The 17,825-nt window shown below is 37.1% G+C and overlaps 1 long non-coding RNA gene across 1 annotated transcript; it reads left to right on the top strand.

The window, feature by feature from the left end:
* The first annotated feature begins 11,534 nt into the window (after positions 1–11,534).
* On the top strand, positions 11,535–12,433 carry LOC107809972 (uncharacterized). The gene is made up of 2 exons (XR_001653531.2): positions 11,535–12,174; positions 12,255–12,433. It is a non-coding gene; the product is annotated as an uncharacterized LOC107809972 (long non-coding RNA).
* Positions 12,434–17,825: the final 5,392 nt, after the last annotated feature.

Raw genomic sequence — 17,825 nt, 5'->3', positions numbered from 1 at the left:
TAAATACATAGACTTGAAGCAGAGTGGCAATAAAACACAGAGTGATCAGCTTCACTACGAGTCATGCCAAATTCATGGATAACCGTGCTGAACTTACCAAACCAGGCTCGAGGAGACTGCTTTAGACCATAAAGTGACCGACGCAAGCGATATACAAGGCCACGAGACTCCCCCTGAGCAATAAAACCAGGTGGTTGCTCTATATAAACCTCATCCTCAAGATCACCATGAAGAAAGGCATTCTTAATGTCCAACTGATAGAGGGGCCAATGACGAACTGCAGCCATGGATAGAAAAAGACGAACTGATGCCACTTTAGCCACTGGAGAGAAGGTATCACTGTAATCTAGCCCAAATATTTGAGTGTATCCTTTGGCAACAAGACGTGCCTTAAGTCGATCAATCTGGCCATCGGGACCAACTTTGACTGCATAAACCCAACGACAACCAATGGTAGATTTACCTTAAGGAAGAGGAACAAGCTCCCATGTACCACTTGTATGTAAAGCAGACATCTCATCACTCATAGCCTGTCGCCATCCTGGAAGAGACAATGCTTCACCTGTAGACTTAGGGATGGAAACCGAGGACAATGAAGATATAAAAGCATAATGGGGAGATGACAGACGATGATAACTCAAACCAACATAATGAGGATTAGGGTTTAGTATGGTCCGTATACCTTTTCGAAGTGCAATCGGTGTACTAGGAGCAGGATCCGCAGTAGGAGCCGTATCAGGTGCAGGACGAGAACCAGATGGGCCTGATGTAGGGCGCGAACAACGATGATAAGTCAAGATTGGTGTTCCTGTGGCTGGGGAACTAGGAGGGATAATACTGGACTCCTCAAAAGTTGGTATGGGTGAAACCTCTGTGGTTGAAGGTGGAGGAGGATTACTAAACTCCTCAAAAGTCGGTATAAGTAAGACCTCAGATATGTCATGGTGGTCAGCAGAAGTGACATCAGTTGTGAAGAAAGGTTTAGACTCGAAAAATGTGACGTCAGCTGACATAAGGTACCTATGAAGATCAGGTGAATAACAACGATATCCCTTCTGAACACGAGAATAACCAAGGAAGACACACTTGAGAGCACGAAGAGCTAACTTATCTTTCCCCGGGGCTAAGTTATGAACAAAACATGTGCTCCCAAAAACCCGAGGTGGAAGAGGGTATAAGGCTGACTGGGGAAACAATATTGAATGTGGAATCTGACCCTTGATGGGAGATGAAGGCATCCTATTAATCAAATAACAAGCTGTGAGAACTGTATCGCCCCAAAAACGCAGCGGAACACGAGACTCAATTTTTGATTTCAGCACAAAAACTCTGGAATATAGAGAATAACTCATAACGATCTTTCATTAAGAAAAGCCAAGGAGAAAACAGACTTTGCATGACTCTCAACACTACGCGTAAAGGAAGCTCGGGTATGTTTCCCAAGCTGACACGACTCACAATCTAATCTAGACAAACTGGATAAACTAGGCACTATCTTTTGAAGTTTGGATAAACTCGGATGTCCTAAACGTCTGTGGATTAGATCTGGAGGATCTGTAACTAGACATGTTGTGGAAGGACTGAGCGAGTTAAGGTAGTAAAGACCTTCTGATTCACGACCTGTACCAATTGTCCGTCCCGTACTGCGGTCCTGCATAATAAAAGAATCATCAATAAAATATATACCACAATTGAGGGCACGAGTCAAACGATTAACAGATGCAAGACTAAAAGGACAACCAGGAACATAAAGAACGGAATCTAGAGTGATAGAAGACAATGGGTTGGCTTGTCCAACTCCTTGTGCCTTAGTTTGACATCCATTGGCTAAAGTAACAGTAGGAAGAGACTGTGAATATACAATATTCGACAAAAGTGATTTATTACCAGAGATATGATCAGAAGCGCCTGAGTCCATGACCCATGGTCCAAGAGTACTAGACTGGGAAACACAAGCAAAAGAATTACCAGCAATAGGAGTGTCAGTCTGGGCAACTGAGGCTACTTGTGGAGATGTTTGCTTACTTGCTCGATACTGAAGGAGCTCATTATATTCTTCTTTAGATACAGAAAAGCCCTGGTTACCTGTAGTCTCGCTCTGAGCAACGTAGGCATTTTTGGGTGGACGGCCATTTAAGGAATAACACATTTCGCGAGTGTGTCCAAGTTTGTGACAATAAGAACACTTGGGTCTAGATCTCCCAAAACGACCGCCTCCTCGTCTATTCTCCATAGCTTGAGATGCCCGAACATCCACTGTCTGGGATGCAAAAACAGAGGAATCAAGTATCTGTGATGAAATCACTGGGTGACTTGGTGCTGCAGCAAGGCGAAGTAATCGAGAGAATAATTCATCAACTGTAGGGACAGTCGGACTCGCCAAAATCTGGTCTCGTACTGAATCAAGATCATGAGGAAGTCCAGCGAGTGTAAGAACTAGAAACATTTTCTGTCGCTGCTCTTGTTGTTTTGACACACTAGCAGAAACTGGCATCAATGTCTCAAATTCCTCCATGACTGCTTGTACCTGACCCAAGTAAGTAGACATATCTAATTCTTGCTTCTTTAAGTTTGTCATCCGTGATATCACATCATAGAAGCGAGATATATCATTAGTGTATAACGTACGAGCCTTTGCCCAAACCAAATAACATGTCTGGAATGGCCGAAACAAAGGCATCAACTTAGAATCAATAGAACGCCACAAGATGCTACATAATTGAGCATCAATTTTTGCCCAAAGCGCTATCGCCTTTTCATCTCCTTCGCTAGACTGTTTAATCAGATGATCTTGCACACCTTGACCTTTACACCACAACTCGACAGATGAAGCCCAAGCTAAGTAGTTTGAACCTCCCATTAAAGGTTCCGAGGTAATCATAACATTAGAGTTTCCATAACTCATGCTTTTAGACCCAAAAACATCAATTCCCAAAGACATCTTGTAAATTATTACCAAATAAGAGAAATAATCAACTGTAATCCACTGAAAATAGAGTAAGGAACACTGAACCAGAATAGTAAACTACTGTAGCAGTTGGAAAGTTACTGTTGCAGCCGGAAAATATTCAAAGTGGCCGGAATGAAATAAAAACGGTAGGGGTAGGATCGGAATTACCAGAAGACCCAACTGTTCTGAAGGAACTTTTTCAAAAAATGGCCGGAAGTCAACTTTTTTAAATCACTATTCACGCCGGAAAAATAAAAAAGTGGTCGGAATTTGGTGTAACCTGGATGGGTAGGCTCGGAATTGCAAGGAAAACAATCTGTCCTGAAGAGTCGTCGCCAAAAAATGGCCGGAAGGTGGCCCACGCAACGTTGGAACTTCGCCGGAAAATTTTCTTTGGACAGCTACAGTACCGCCGGAGATTTTCACTGGGATTTGGTCGCCGGACAGTGACTACTCTTGTGGTAGTATTGGATTTTGTGCACAACACTAACCGAGACAAAGCAGACGCAAAACAACTTTGAAAGTCGCCGGAAAAAAAGGGTTTCGGTGACTGATTTTACTTCCCGGAATCGCTGGAATTTATGCACAGCGATAAATCTCTCACGATAGCTCTGATACCATGTGAGAAGGCACGGGAGAAAAATATGATATATTGATATTGTGTGTGATGCAATACAAGAGGTGCTATTTATAGCTACTCTATACAAAGGGGATACTACTCCTATTCTAATGTGGGACAATTACATAGCTATTTCTAACAAGTGTCATGTTCAGAATGCGCTTTTTGGACTTGGGCTTTGTGCGGAATACGCTGGTTCTGTTTTCAGACCTTTTGTTGGAGGTATAATACTGTTAAACATAATATTGAGATTCCTCTCATCGTGGGGAAGTGGAAAAAGAGTGATCTATTTTGGTATTTACTAAATCTCATGACATGATTCAGAAGCTCTTCCAAGGATCAATGTGGTGATAATGCATTTTCGGGCTCGTGAAGTTGAGAATGAACTTGCATATGATAATGCTATTTCTGCACTTGATAAGATATTGCAGTTTCATCGGGAGACTATTGACTCAGCACAGGTATGTACTTCTGATAATCACTAAAGTTTTCTTGTTCATGCATTATATATACCTTCAACTCATATATTCTCGAGTTATTCTAAAATATCAGGTTTAGATTTAAGTTACTTCATTACTAACTTCATTTCATGCATCAACAGTTCTGGACTTGCTATAGTCTTTTGATCACCTTTGTCTTATAGATTTTAAAATCTGAAGCCATTATACCAGCTCGATTAGCGATTGCAATAAACTAGGAATGTAGAGACACAGTGCTACTCATATAGTGATTCACAAGAGTACCCTGTAATTCTTATTTAAGCCTTTAGTTGAAAGGTGTCTTTGGTTAACTCAACAAGGAATTTTAATATTAGGAAATTTGAATATATATGGCTGTAATAACTAAGCTCTTTGAATGTTAGTTCCAAATGCATGGAGGTTCCATTATTCAGCCTTTACTTTCTTTTTCTTTAAATATAGTTCTCCTATCTATTTGATAAATTTCATATATATATATGCAGTTGTTTTTTGCTTTTCCTACCTCTCCAGAAAATGAAGGGGGAAAAGTTTAAACGCATATACACTGTGATTCCCTGTGTTCCTTTTAAATAATACCTGCATATATAGATAGATTATAGTGGTTGATTCCTTTACAACTGGCTTAATTTTAATTAACCTGTAGCTGAGGGTGTTTAGTCAGCTTAAGAAAAGCTGAGTTTAGATACTTTTATGTATTAAAAGCAAACTGAAGACACTTGATGTGTAACATACATTATCAGTACTTTTCCTTGTTTCAAGGAAAATGGACTATGAACATATATTGATTAGTATTTGGTACAACTGAATATTCCTGTTGTTCACTTTTTTTGGGAAGGGTATTGTCCCATTGTGCATATACTCACCATATCAATATTTTGGTAAAACATGTGGCTTTTGATCTTCCAAGATGAAATGATGCTCCTCCTTTGTACCTCAAAATCTACTTAAAGTTCCGCAAAGTTCTCATTCCATATTTTCTGGTAGATTATTCCAGCTTGGTTGAATTCTCTGCCTATAAAAGGTGACTTGGATGGAGCCAAATTTGTTCATGACCAACTTTGTTCAATGGTTGAAAGGTACTGAACTAGTCTGCTCTAGTACTTTTATCATCATCTGGTCTCTACTTTACCTTTTAAGTTTCCTTTTTGTTACCTTGGCACTGATAGCCAAGGCAGGTTACAAGGTTATAAATGACAACCTATCAATACTAATTTCAATGATATAATTGTATTGGCTTTCTTCAACCCGTTAGCTCCTTGATGGTTACTATTTGATGCTACATTTTTCTCCTCTTTGTTTATCGTCTTTCTCCCCCCTCTTTCCTCCTCTTCTTCTCCCCTATTCTTCCTTTCCACCTTTTCTTGAGTCGAAGGTCTATCGGAAACAGTCTCTCTACCTCTCCAGGTAGGGGTAAGATCTGCGTACTCACTACCCTCCCCAGACCCCACCCCTGGGATTATACTGGGTATGTTATTGTTGTTGTTGTTGTTGGTTTTCTTCAACCCATTAATTAGTTGGTCCACTAGATTTCCGCAATTATTTTATTTGGTTTAACATAATTTTGTTAGTTAGTGCAACCTTGACTCTTGACAGCAAGCATTTGTGCTAAAACATCACCATGTTTTTTACATAGATGAATTATTAAACTATGATCTTTGTAGCATTTGGCGGTTTGACTTGATCATCTTATTGGTGGTTGTTACTAGGATTTGTCTATTTTCCCATTCAGCAAATTAAACACTAGCTGAAATTTGCAAACTCTAATATGTAATCTCTTATATTAATTTCTTGTTTAGTATTTCACTTTCTGAAATATGGAATTTTAATACAATGGCTGTTATTTAAATACGTCAGTTTACCACAAAAATGAACAAACTATTATAAAAGACATGTTTATTACATCATGGTGACTCTACAACACTTGGAATTTGCTTTCGTAGCTTGCAAACAAGTACATACCCAGCAAACCACCAAAAATAGGTTTTCGTAATTATCATGTCAGGTTAAAAGGTGCAACTATCACTTAATGAACATAGAATTACAAACATCAAAATCTGCACTAATCACATAATTGGCCAAGAGCTTGTGCTGTCTTCCTTGACCTGACTTCTTTTTTGTAACCCAAAATATCGTCTAAGATCGGTTTCCAGATAGCTGTGCAAGAATAATAGCCAGTATGATGAAAATGACAACAATCAGAACTGGACTGTAATTAGGCTCGCTCCTGATTATGTAGGATTTCCTTTTGTTCAAGGTTCCCGAATCTCTGCAAGTTTTCAGGATCGCTTCGAGCCTCTTCAGAGTTTTTGTTGCATTTGGATCATTATTATTAACCTTGGATTTCAGCATACAAGAAAAGTCAAAAAAAGCATCATATACATCTGCAATAGTCCTGGTCTGGTCAATGACCTTAGCAGTCAGACCACGTCTCATTTTTACCACTCCTCTGAAGACTTCAATGTTGTCGTAGCACATAGCTAATGTCCCAATTGCCATTGGGACCTTAGCAGACAGAGAGCTTTTGGGTCCTAATTATGAGCACTTTCCAAAAATTATCTCAGTTTTTACAGAGGTTATTCAATATCAGAACTGTTGGGAATAAACCTCCTACCAAAATAATATTCACGGTAATAAAAGCAAAATAATAATGTAGCATCGAGATACGGTAATTAACAAGAATAAAAGAGTAACAATGACACCAAGATTTTTACGTGGAAAACCCTTCTGAATAAGGGAAAAACCACGATCCCGAGAGGAGCAACTGATATCACTATAGTAAGGAATTTACACTTTGTAGGCCCGAGTAAAATACTACAAAGACCACTACAATACTCAAAAGAAATAATCCTCTTTTGATATTTTACCTCACTACAATATCGCTCACACTCTCTATTTTCTTCACAGACTATTTTCTTATATCCTGTCTGTGAAACCTCACTCTTTCTTTCTAGTTCTCAGATATATTTTCCTCTGAGATTGATGATGATAAAAATGAGAACCGAAGCTCTCATTTTATAGGCAGAATACAGCCTACCTCATTTGATATTACAGGTTCTGCAGACTGCTTAATTTGACAAAGAAATCGAACGTGGGCTGCTTAGCAGCCATATTTGACAAAAGTTAACAAAGGAAGAGAATTCTTCCATAATTCAAGGGCTGGACCCCACAAATCTCCCCCTCCAGTCTCATTCACCCGAAGGAGGTAACATCAGAGGTACTAGTTTGAGTGTATGCCGACAAGTTTTTTGCAAATCTCGAACTTGTCTCTTGGTACTACCTTGGTTAGCATATCCGCAGGATTTTCGCTTGTGTAAATCTTTTTGACCTGTAAAGATTCGTTCGCCACCTGCTCACGAATCCAATGATATCTCACATCTATGTGTTTGGTCCTTGTATGGTACATAGAGTTCTTGCTAAGGTCTATTGCACTTTGACTGTCACAATAGACGACATACTCCTCCTAATGCAATCCAAGCTCTTGAAGGAACCGTTTGAGCCATATCATCTCCTTGCCAACTTCAGTAGCGGCAATATACTCCGCTTCAGTTGTAGAGAGTGCAACACACTTCTGCAACCTCGACTGCCATGATATAGCTCCCCCTGAAAATGTAAACAAATATCCAGTAGTGGATTTTCTATTATCAATGTCACCTGCCATATCAGCATCTGTATAGCCCTTCAAGATTGGATCAGATCCTCCAAAGCACAAACAATCTCTCGTGGTACCTCTCAGGTACCTGAGTATCCACTTGACTGCTTCCCAATGTTCCTTTCCAGGATTTTCAAGAAACCTGCTGACAACACCAACTGCGTGAGCAATATCAGGTCTAGTGCATACCATTGCATACATTAAGCTTCCGACTGCTGAAGAATAAGGAACTTTATCCATGTTCCCTTTCTCCTCCACTGTTGTAGGACACATCTTCTTACTCAACTTTAGATCATCCACATAAAACAACAATATAATAAAGTTATTCTCAGAAAATCTTTTGAAGTATACACATGGATCAGAATAGGTCTTTAGGTATGTTTGACTTTTCATGAATGAGTCAAACTTCATGTACCACTGTCTTGGTGTCTGCTTCAATCCATAAAGACTCTTATTCAATTTGCACACCATTTGTTTCTTTCCAGCTACTTCAAATCCTTCTGGCTGCTCCATATAAATCTCCTCTTCCAAATCTCCATGAAGAAATGCAGTTTTCACATCCAACTACTCCACTTCAAGATCTAGGCTAGCTGCTAAGCTCAAAATTGTTCGAATAGAAGTCATTTTGACAACAGGTGAGAAAATTTAGTCAAAATCAATACCTTTCTTTTGTTCGAAGCATTTAACCACCAATCGAGCTTTGTATCTGACCAGCTTGCCATTTCCATCTTTCTTGAGTTTAAAGACCCATTTGCATTTGAGTGGTTCTTTACCCTTTGGAAGTTCAACCAGCTTGTATGTGCCATTTTTCTGTAGAGATTCTATCTCTTCTTGCATAGCTTTCATCCACTGGTTCTTTTCTGGATGGGACAGCACCTCCTTAAGACTTTCTGGCTCCCCCTCATCACTGATGAGGACATACTCTGTGGAAGGGTACCTGCATGACTCTACCCTTGGCCTCTCTGATCTCCTCAGAGGTTGAGGTTGTTCTTCTCCCTGAGTGGGGTGCTCCACTTCCTCGACACCTTCATCAAGTTGCTCCCCCTGCTCAATAACCTCACCAGGTTGCTCCCCCTGCTTGGCAACCTCGTCGGTCATACTTTCTGCGCTTGTGGGATTGTTAGAAGTAGAAGGAATAGTAACAAGGTTAGGAATTATACCATTCTTCGTCTTTTCTGACATATCAGCAGCAGTTCCAACTTCACTTTCTCGGAAGACTACATCTCTACTTTTGATGACCTTCTTCTTTACAAGATCCCACAGTCTGTACCCGAACTCTTCATCTCCATATCCGATAAATATGCAGGGAACAGATTTATCATCCAGCTTTGTTCTCTGCTCTTTTGGTACATGTGCAAAAGCTCTGCAACCGAACACCTTCAGATGCGAGTAGGACACCTCCTTATTGGTCCAAACTCTCTCTGGGATGTCAAACGCCAACGGAACTGATGGGCTCCTATTGATCAGGTAATAGGTTGTCTGAACTGCTTCACCCCAGAATGACTTAGGCAGTTTAGCCATTCTGAGCATGCTTCTCACCTTCTCCACAATGGTGTGGTTCATCCTCTCGGCTACGTCATTGTGTTGTGGGGTTCCAGGAATTGTCTTTTCATGTCTGATCCCATGACTTGAACAATACTCTTCAAATTCCCTTGAAGTGTACTCACCTCCATTGTCACTTCGGAGACGCTTTAGCTTTCGACCCGTCTCCCTTTCTACTAGAGCATGAAACTTCTGGAAAACTTGAAACACCTGATCTTTGATTTTCAAAATATAAACCCATAATTTTCGTAAAGCATCATCAATAAAAGTAACAAAATATTTGTTACCGCCCATTGATTCAATTTCCATTGGGCCGCAAACATCAGAATATACTAAATCAAGTATATTCAATTTTCTTTCAGACGATGTCTGAAATGAGACTCTATGTTGCTTACCAAATAAACAGTAGTCACAAGGTTTTACCATTGTACCTTTGGCATAAGAAATGAGTGATTTCTTGGCAAGAATTTGCATTCCCTTTTGGCTCATATGACCCATTCTTTTGTGCTACAAATCTGCAGAAATCTCATCTTGTGCCGCGTTCAATTCACCTTGGCATATTTCTGCATTTGTCCTGTACAACGTGCCGCGAGCAACTCCCTTTGCAATCACCAATGATCCCTTAGTGAGTCTCCACTTTTGATTTGCAAAATAGTTCTCGTATCCATCTCGGTCTAAAGTAATTCTCGAGATCAAGTTCATCCGCAAATCAGGTACATGCCGCACATTCTTTAGAACCAATGTGCATCCGACATTTGTCTTGATACAAATGTCACCAATCCCCGCAATCTTTGAGTAACTTGTGTTACCCATTCTCACTGTGCCGAAATCACCTGCTACATATCTGCAAAAAAGATCTCTTACCGGTGTGGCATGGTAAGATGTCCTTGTGCCAACCACCCATTCCGACTCTGGACCTGACAGGTGCATGCATTCCTCTTCTTCATTTATAAATAGGACAACATTATCATTATTTTGCACCATGGCGGCTGTGTTGTCGTCATTCTTCTGGCCACTGGTTTCACCTTTGCCCTTCCTTGGATTTGGGCAATTTCTTTTGAAGTGACCTGGTTGATCACAGTTGTAGCAATTTCTGGCTCTTGATTTAGATTGGTTCTTAGACTTCCCATGAGCTCCGGATCTACCATAGTTGCTCGAACTCCTTTGATAACTCCTGCCTCTACCTTCTGTGATGAGAGCATGTCCTTGATTTTCAGGCTTCTTTTTCATCTTCTCATTGAGTACCGTGCAGGATGGTTGTTGCCAAATTATCGTACGAAGATGGCAATGAGTTCAATAGCAAGATGGCTTTATCTTCTTCCTCGATTTTCACTCCGAGATTGGCAAGCTATGTGATTAGTCCATTAAACACATTTAAATGTGACAAAAAATTTGTACCTTCACTCATGTGTAGGGCGTATAACTGCTTCTTCAGGTACAATTTATTTGTCAGCGTTTTGGACATGTATAGGCTTTCCAACCTTGTCCAAATTCCACGTGCAGTGTCTTCATCAATGATGTTATTTACCACATCATCTGATAAGTGCAACCTGATTGCACTAGCAGCTCTTTCATCCAAGTCAGCCCAATCCTCAGCTTTCATGGTATCAGGCTTTTTGGAATCAGCATCTAGAACCTTGTGTAATCCTTGTTGGATGAGCAGATCTCTCATCCTTCTTTGCCATGTTGAGAAACCGTTATCTCCGTTGAATTTTGCTACCTCGTACTTTACTCCAGACATTTTTATTTTTCACCAAGTATAGTACTACCGACAGTGAATAGTATTTCAGTGAACGAGCAGAACCTGTGCTCTGATACCAGTTGTTGGGAATAAACCCCCTACTAAAATAATATTCACGGTAATAAAAGCGGAATAATAATGTAGCACCGAGATACGGTAATTAACAAGAATAAAAGAGTAACAATGACACCAAGATTTTTACGTGGAAAACCCTTCTGAATAAGGGAAAAACCACGATCCCGAGAGGAGCAACTGATATCACTATAGTAAGGAATTTACACTTTGTAGGCCCGAGTAAAATACTACAAAGACCACTATAATACTCAAAAGAAATAACCCTCTTTTGATATTTCACCCCACTACAATATCGCTCACACTCTCTATTTTCTTCACAGACTATTTTCTTATATCTTGTTTGTGAAACCTCACTCTTTCTTTCTAGCTCTCAGATATATTTTCCTCTGAGATTGATGATGATAAAAATGAGAACCGAAGCTCTCATTTTATAGGCAGAATACAACCTACCTCATTTGATATTACAGGTTCTGCAGACTGCTTAATTTGACAAAGAAATCGAACGTGGGCTGCTTAGCAGCCATATTTGACAAAAGTTAACAAAGGAAGAGAATTCTTCCATAATTCAAGGGCTGGACCCCACAAGAACCTATAGATGCCAGATTGAGTTCTTCATTTGTTCCTGATATAAATATTCTCAACTCCGATCCTTATATTTAATCCAGTAAAGAAGCAACAAAAATCTTATAGTTTACTAAAAGAAGAAATTCTTTATCTCATATTTAATCCATCAAGATGACTACCTGATAGTTATGCTGTGGCCTTTTTATCAAATTAACCTTTAGCTCACTCATGTAGCCATCTATTGATTTTGCATTTTTAGGTTCTATGTGCTGGAAAGGATCTTGCTACAAAAGAAACAACAAAACGAATGATTAATCTGTTGAGGAATCTTCAGAGAACACTACCAGCAGTCACTTGGGCGTCAGCTTGGTCATTGCTATTGCCTCAGCAGGAGATGGAAATGAAGTCCATTCTATCACCTAAGGGAGATGCTAACTTGTCATCATTGCAATGAAACTATGATTTTTGCGACTCCATGTCGTTCAAATATTATGTAGCTCAATTTTCTCCTAAAAATATAGGTGTGTCACAAAGTATGAAAGCCTCGAGCTAAAGGTGAAACCTTTTCTTTGCATTTTTTGTTATCTATAATGTGAATCTTAAGACTGTTGAAGTTGACCTGTGCTTCAATACAGAAATAGGAGCATGGACAATTGTGGTACACCAGACAACCTATTAGACAAATGTATAAGGTTTCAGGGTATATTCTGGTTACTGACTCTTGCAGAAGTTTTGATCTAATACTTTTGTTGTTTACATAGTTGATTGTCATGCACGCATTACAGATTAAATGGTTGTCTTTTTTATTGCTTTGTTTCTTATCTTTTTATTCCATGGATTGTTTTAATTTGATTTAGGCAGTGCAATCTTGAGAAAACTCTTCTAAATATTCCTTTATGTTATAAAATAAAAGCAATTTAGTAAAACATGAACAAGAAATATAGATAGAGAGAAAGAAGAGATTTTCTTCTTCAATTGTGTGTATCTTTCTATTGCAATTACATAGCCTTTTATAGGCATAAAGAGAAAAGATGATGGACATAAAGTAGTAGATTTAATCTTTAAGCTATTCACAACATGGACATCCAATGTAGCATTCAATGTACAAACTATTCATAACACTCCCCCTTGGATGTCCATGTAAGATAATATGTTTCATTAAGAACTTAAAAAAAATATTGGGATGTACATAGTTATTTATAATATGCATTGCTTGCTGCCTCATTAAAAACCTTACCAGGAAAACCCAGTGGGACAAAACCTTGGTTAAGGAAAAGAGTGCAGCGTGTAGTTACTCCCCCTGATGAAAAATCACTTAATGTCTCGAAGACGACGCATTTCAATCTTATATATCAGCTTTTCAAATATTGAGGTTGGTAATGCCTTAGTGAACAGATCAGTCAAATTATCACTTGAACGAACTTGTTGTACATCTATTTCACCATTCTTCTGAAGATCATGAGTGGGAAAAATAATTCGGTGAAATGTGTTTTGTTCTATCTCCTTTGATATATCATCCTTTCAATTGAGCTATGCATGCAGTATTGTCTTCATACAATATTGTTGGAATATTCTCTTTCGAAGAAAGACCACATGTTTGTTGAATGTGTTGAGTTATCAATCTTAACCAAACGCATTCTCAACTTCCTTCGTGAATGGCTATTATCTCTGCATGATTTGAAGAAGTAGCAACCATAGTTTGTTTTGTTGAACGTCGTGATATGGCTGTACCTCCACTTGTAAATAAATAGCTTGTCTGAGATCGACCTTTGTGTGGATCAGACAAATATCCTGCATCTGCATAACCAATCAATGATGACTTGGATTCATTTGAATAAAATAAACCCATATCAATGGTCCCTTGGAGGTATCTGAATATATGTTTAATACCATTCCAGTGTCTTTGTGTTGGCGAAGAACTAAATCTTGCCAATAAGCTTACTGAGAAAGCTATATCTGGTAGGGAATTATTAGCAAGATACATTAATGCCCCAATTGCACCAAGATATGGTACTTCGGCACCAAGAAGCTCTTTATCATTTTCATGAGGTCGGAATGGATCTTTCTTTATATCAAGTGATCTCACAACCATCGGGGTACTCAATGGATATGTTTTATCCATATAGAATCGCTTTAAAAACTTTTCGGTATATGTTGATTGATGGACAAATATTCCATCTTTCATATACTCAATTTGTAGACCAAGACAAAATTTTGTCTTTCCAAGATCTTTCATTTCAAATTCTTTCTTCAAACAGTCTATTGTTTTTGGAAGCTCCCCAGGAGTTCCAATGATATTTAAATCATCAACATACACGGCGATTATAACAAATTCAGATCCAGACCTTTTTATAAAGACACAGGGACAAAGTGGATCATTCTTGTACCCTTCTTTCAACAGGTATTCACTCAGGCGATTGTACCACATACGACCTGATTGTTTCAATCCGTATAAGATATCTGAAGCTTTATTGAACAAGTTTCTCGAAAACTTTTATATGCTTCTGAACAATTTAAATCCTTCAATAATTTCCATTATACGCATATCAAGTTTTTCATGTATTGCCAGATTAAAATCTTAAATGACTACATCCACCACACGAGAACATATCTCTATATAATCAATGCCAGGATATTTACAAATATTCTTGTGACACAAGTCGTCTTTATGTCTATCGACTTGATCTTTTTCGCACAAGAACACATTTACCTCCACTGGATTTATACTTTCAGGTGTTGGGACTCCGTCCAACTTTATATTTTTCAAGTGAAGTCAATTTTTATTGAGTATTTTTCATTTGACCAATCATTTATCTGTCCAAATTTCATGACAGATTTGAGCTCAAGATCCTCGTCAATATTAATAATATTGAGCGCTACATTATGTTAACAATATCGTCGACGATCATTTTATATCGGTTCAATTATTATACAATAAATACATAACTTATTGAGATCTATTTATCTCATTATTTTTTAGGTACCTGAGCCTCTCACATGAGATTTTACGAAGTGTTATGTCGTGGTATTCTTCTAAAGCACTTGCCTCCTTATTATGACCATTTTGAATATTTGCCCTTCTCCTTCTTCAAGGAGTTTTATCTTTGGAACTGATTGGTCTGTTATGCTTCATGCGTACCATAGACTCTGTCCCTTATGGACTTTATTCTATTTGGAGCATTAACAGCTGAAATATAACATTTAGCTTTGGGTCAGCAAATGCGTCTGGCAATAATTTGTAAATGAATTATCACTTGAACTTCAAGTTCATATTTTCTTGTGCGAGGATCTATATGTATTCATAATAATTCATTTCACGTATCACTTTCTTAGCTGCCCATTTTCTCCCCTAATGTTGGGATCACCAACACATTTCCCAACCTTCTTTGGGAACTCATCTTTGTGCATTTTGTGGCATAATTAAATCATATAGTACATCTATATTTCTATATAGAAATTATTTGTTTCCTGACCCTGAACCGATTGTAATAGGGAGAATTTTTTTTATTAACTTGGCTAGATGTGTACAAGTGCTGTTGTATATTAAATAATACATCTCATACCAAATTTCGTTTTTGGGAGTTTTGTTCTCATAACCAATGATTTAGCTATAATTGGAGGCATACAATTTCTGCTAAACCAACTTGGATTTAAACCAGTATTATTAAGATAAATCGTTATAATTTATATTCTGGAACTGTGCTCTAATAGCTTGAGCAAGCAATCTTGCAAAAGCCAAACTGCAAGTTGATAACAAATGCACATGTGACCAGATAATAGATGCATCTATTAAAATCATATAATAGTAAACGGTCCACATGGCAGGTGACTGGGCCATATATTTATCACCTTTTAATTGTTCTAGAAATCAAGGGATTCAATCCCAACCTTAACTGGTATATTATGAGAATAAGCAGCACAAGATATTTCTTGAAGAATCTTTCTATTCTTCAATATATGCCAATGTAATTCTCAATTAATTTTTCGCATCATAATTGAACCAGGATGGTCAACCGGTTATGCCAACTAATATTTATTTTAGTAAACCTCTAGTTTACTTGTGGCATATTATTCCATCATCATGCTTTTATTTGTGTAGTACAAATAGAAAGAAAATCGGGTAACCTTTCATATTTACCTTGTATGATTATAGAAATATGAAGATATTCAATCTTCCTTTCATTTATAGTCTCAATATGCCAACCACTTTGACTTATACATTTGAAACTCAAAAAAGTTTCTTTTGAGACTTTACAATATCAATATCATGAATAATTTTATTCATCTGGGTAGTAACAAATTAGTTTTTCCGGAGCTCTTAATAACTTTTGTACTACAAGATATTTTATCTACCATTCATATGGTAAATGTATCCTTCACGGAGAAACTTATATCATAATAAATTGTCATGGTCAAAATCATCATAAGCAAAATCATTTCTTGCTTTAATTTTGCCTTTAATAACTTTTATAAGGCATGACAAAATAATATTTGGCGTATCACATGTACGCGACCAATGACATATTCATGTAACCACACAATAATACTTATTCTCTTTATTCATCATTATATCATCAGTATGGTACAATGGGACACAAAACTCAATGTCTTACCTCTATAAAGGCATGTTAGGCCTTAATAAATTGGGATCCAAAATTAACTCTTATTATTATGGAGCATCAGGACTTGATCCCAATGTCTTACCCTCAATCAATGGTATAATAGGCTAAACAATATTTAGAGTCACTCTCAAGCCTTAATTTTAATAACATGCCAAGAAAGTTGTAAACAACTAATTTGCAACTTAGCAAATCACATTTGCTTTCTTAGATAAGTGGACAAATCTCAAATCAGCGTAAAGCTTTATTAATTATTTGTAGCATCTGTATGAAATACAATTGTTTGTAGTCAGAACATTTCTTCTAAATTTTATTAGAGTTTAAATGGATCATAAAATCATTGTCATAATATGCCAAAGTGCAGTATGACTCACCCTTGAGCCTTTATGAAAAATATCAATTATCAATCTTGTGGTCATCAGTAGAAGCGGAATTAGTTATAAGTATATAATCACTTCTACAAGTCATGTATATCATGAAACTTTGCTATAATTCAATTGTTATTTACTAATGCAAGATTTTCAATTTTAAATAACTATTATATAATAAAGTTTAGGTAGTGATAAACCATCAGCAAAGTAGTAACAACCATATAGAAATCGATTAAGAAATTATTATGATCCATTGACAATTAAATCTCATAATTAAGCATTGACATCTGTCAGTTACCACTTTCCAAATAAATGAATCTTAAAATCCTCTTTTCTAAAAGAGAGAGAGAGACATCTTCAAAATTATCAATATATTTATAGGCTGCAAATTTACATCCAATAACTTGTAATAAATCATGATAGTGTTTGATAAATATTATAGAACACATTAAAAAAACACTAAGTGTTTACATGATATATTAGTAGCCAAATTAAAAATGTATGCATGTTCAGTATTTATTGAATAAGTCAACACACTTGATCAAGCTATTTCAATTACACAAAGACTAAAATAGTTTAAAGTGATCAGAGAGGTTCAAAAGAAATCCAAATTGATGAAAAATTCAAACAAAAATTAAAGTACTTAAAAAAAACTGAATATTCAAACCATAGTAAGCAAGTTCTGTTTTGAAAGCTTACATATGAAAAGCTTAGCTATTATTAAAAATCAATGTAACTAAGAATATTATTAATAAATGATGATATAAGAGTTCCAAAGCGGACCACATATACTTGTTAGGCTAAGAAGATTAAGTGAAGGAAACATATCTCACATATTTTACAGAGAAGAATCACATCCTTGAAAGCTTTGGAAAATTTTCAAGTTCAATAAATGAAAATTAGTAAACCATAAACTTACATATGTTTCTTCTTGATTCAACCCGCTTATTTTCTGATTTTAGGTATTCAATATTTTGTAGTTCAACGATGAACTTGGTTATCTTCATACTTAAAGATGATGGCTGAAATAAAAATTAGAGCTTCGTGCTGATAACGTGTTATAAAATAAAAGCAATTTAGTAAAACATGAACAAGAAATATAGATAGAGAGAAGGAAGAGATTTTCTTCTTCAATTGTGTGTATCTTTCCATTGCAATTACATAGCCTTTTATAGGCATAAAGAAAAAAGATGATGGACATAAAGTAGGAGATTTA

Source organism: Nicotiana tabacum, chromosome 18 (assembly GCF_000715075.1).
Source record: "Nicotiana tabacum cultivar K326 chromosome 18, ASM71507v2, whole genome shotgun sequence".
In the NCBI taxonomy this organism is placed as follows: Eukaryota; Viridiplantae; Streptophyta; class Magnoliopsida; order Solanales; family Solanaceae; genus Nicotiana; species Nicotiana tabacum.
The sequence above is the reverse complement of the archived record's forward strand: the minus strand, read 5'-3'. Positions and strand labels throughout refer to the sequence as shown.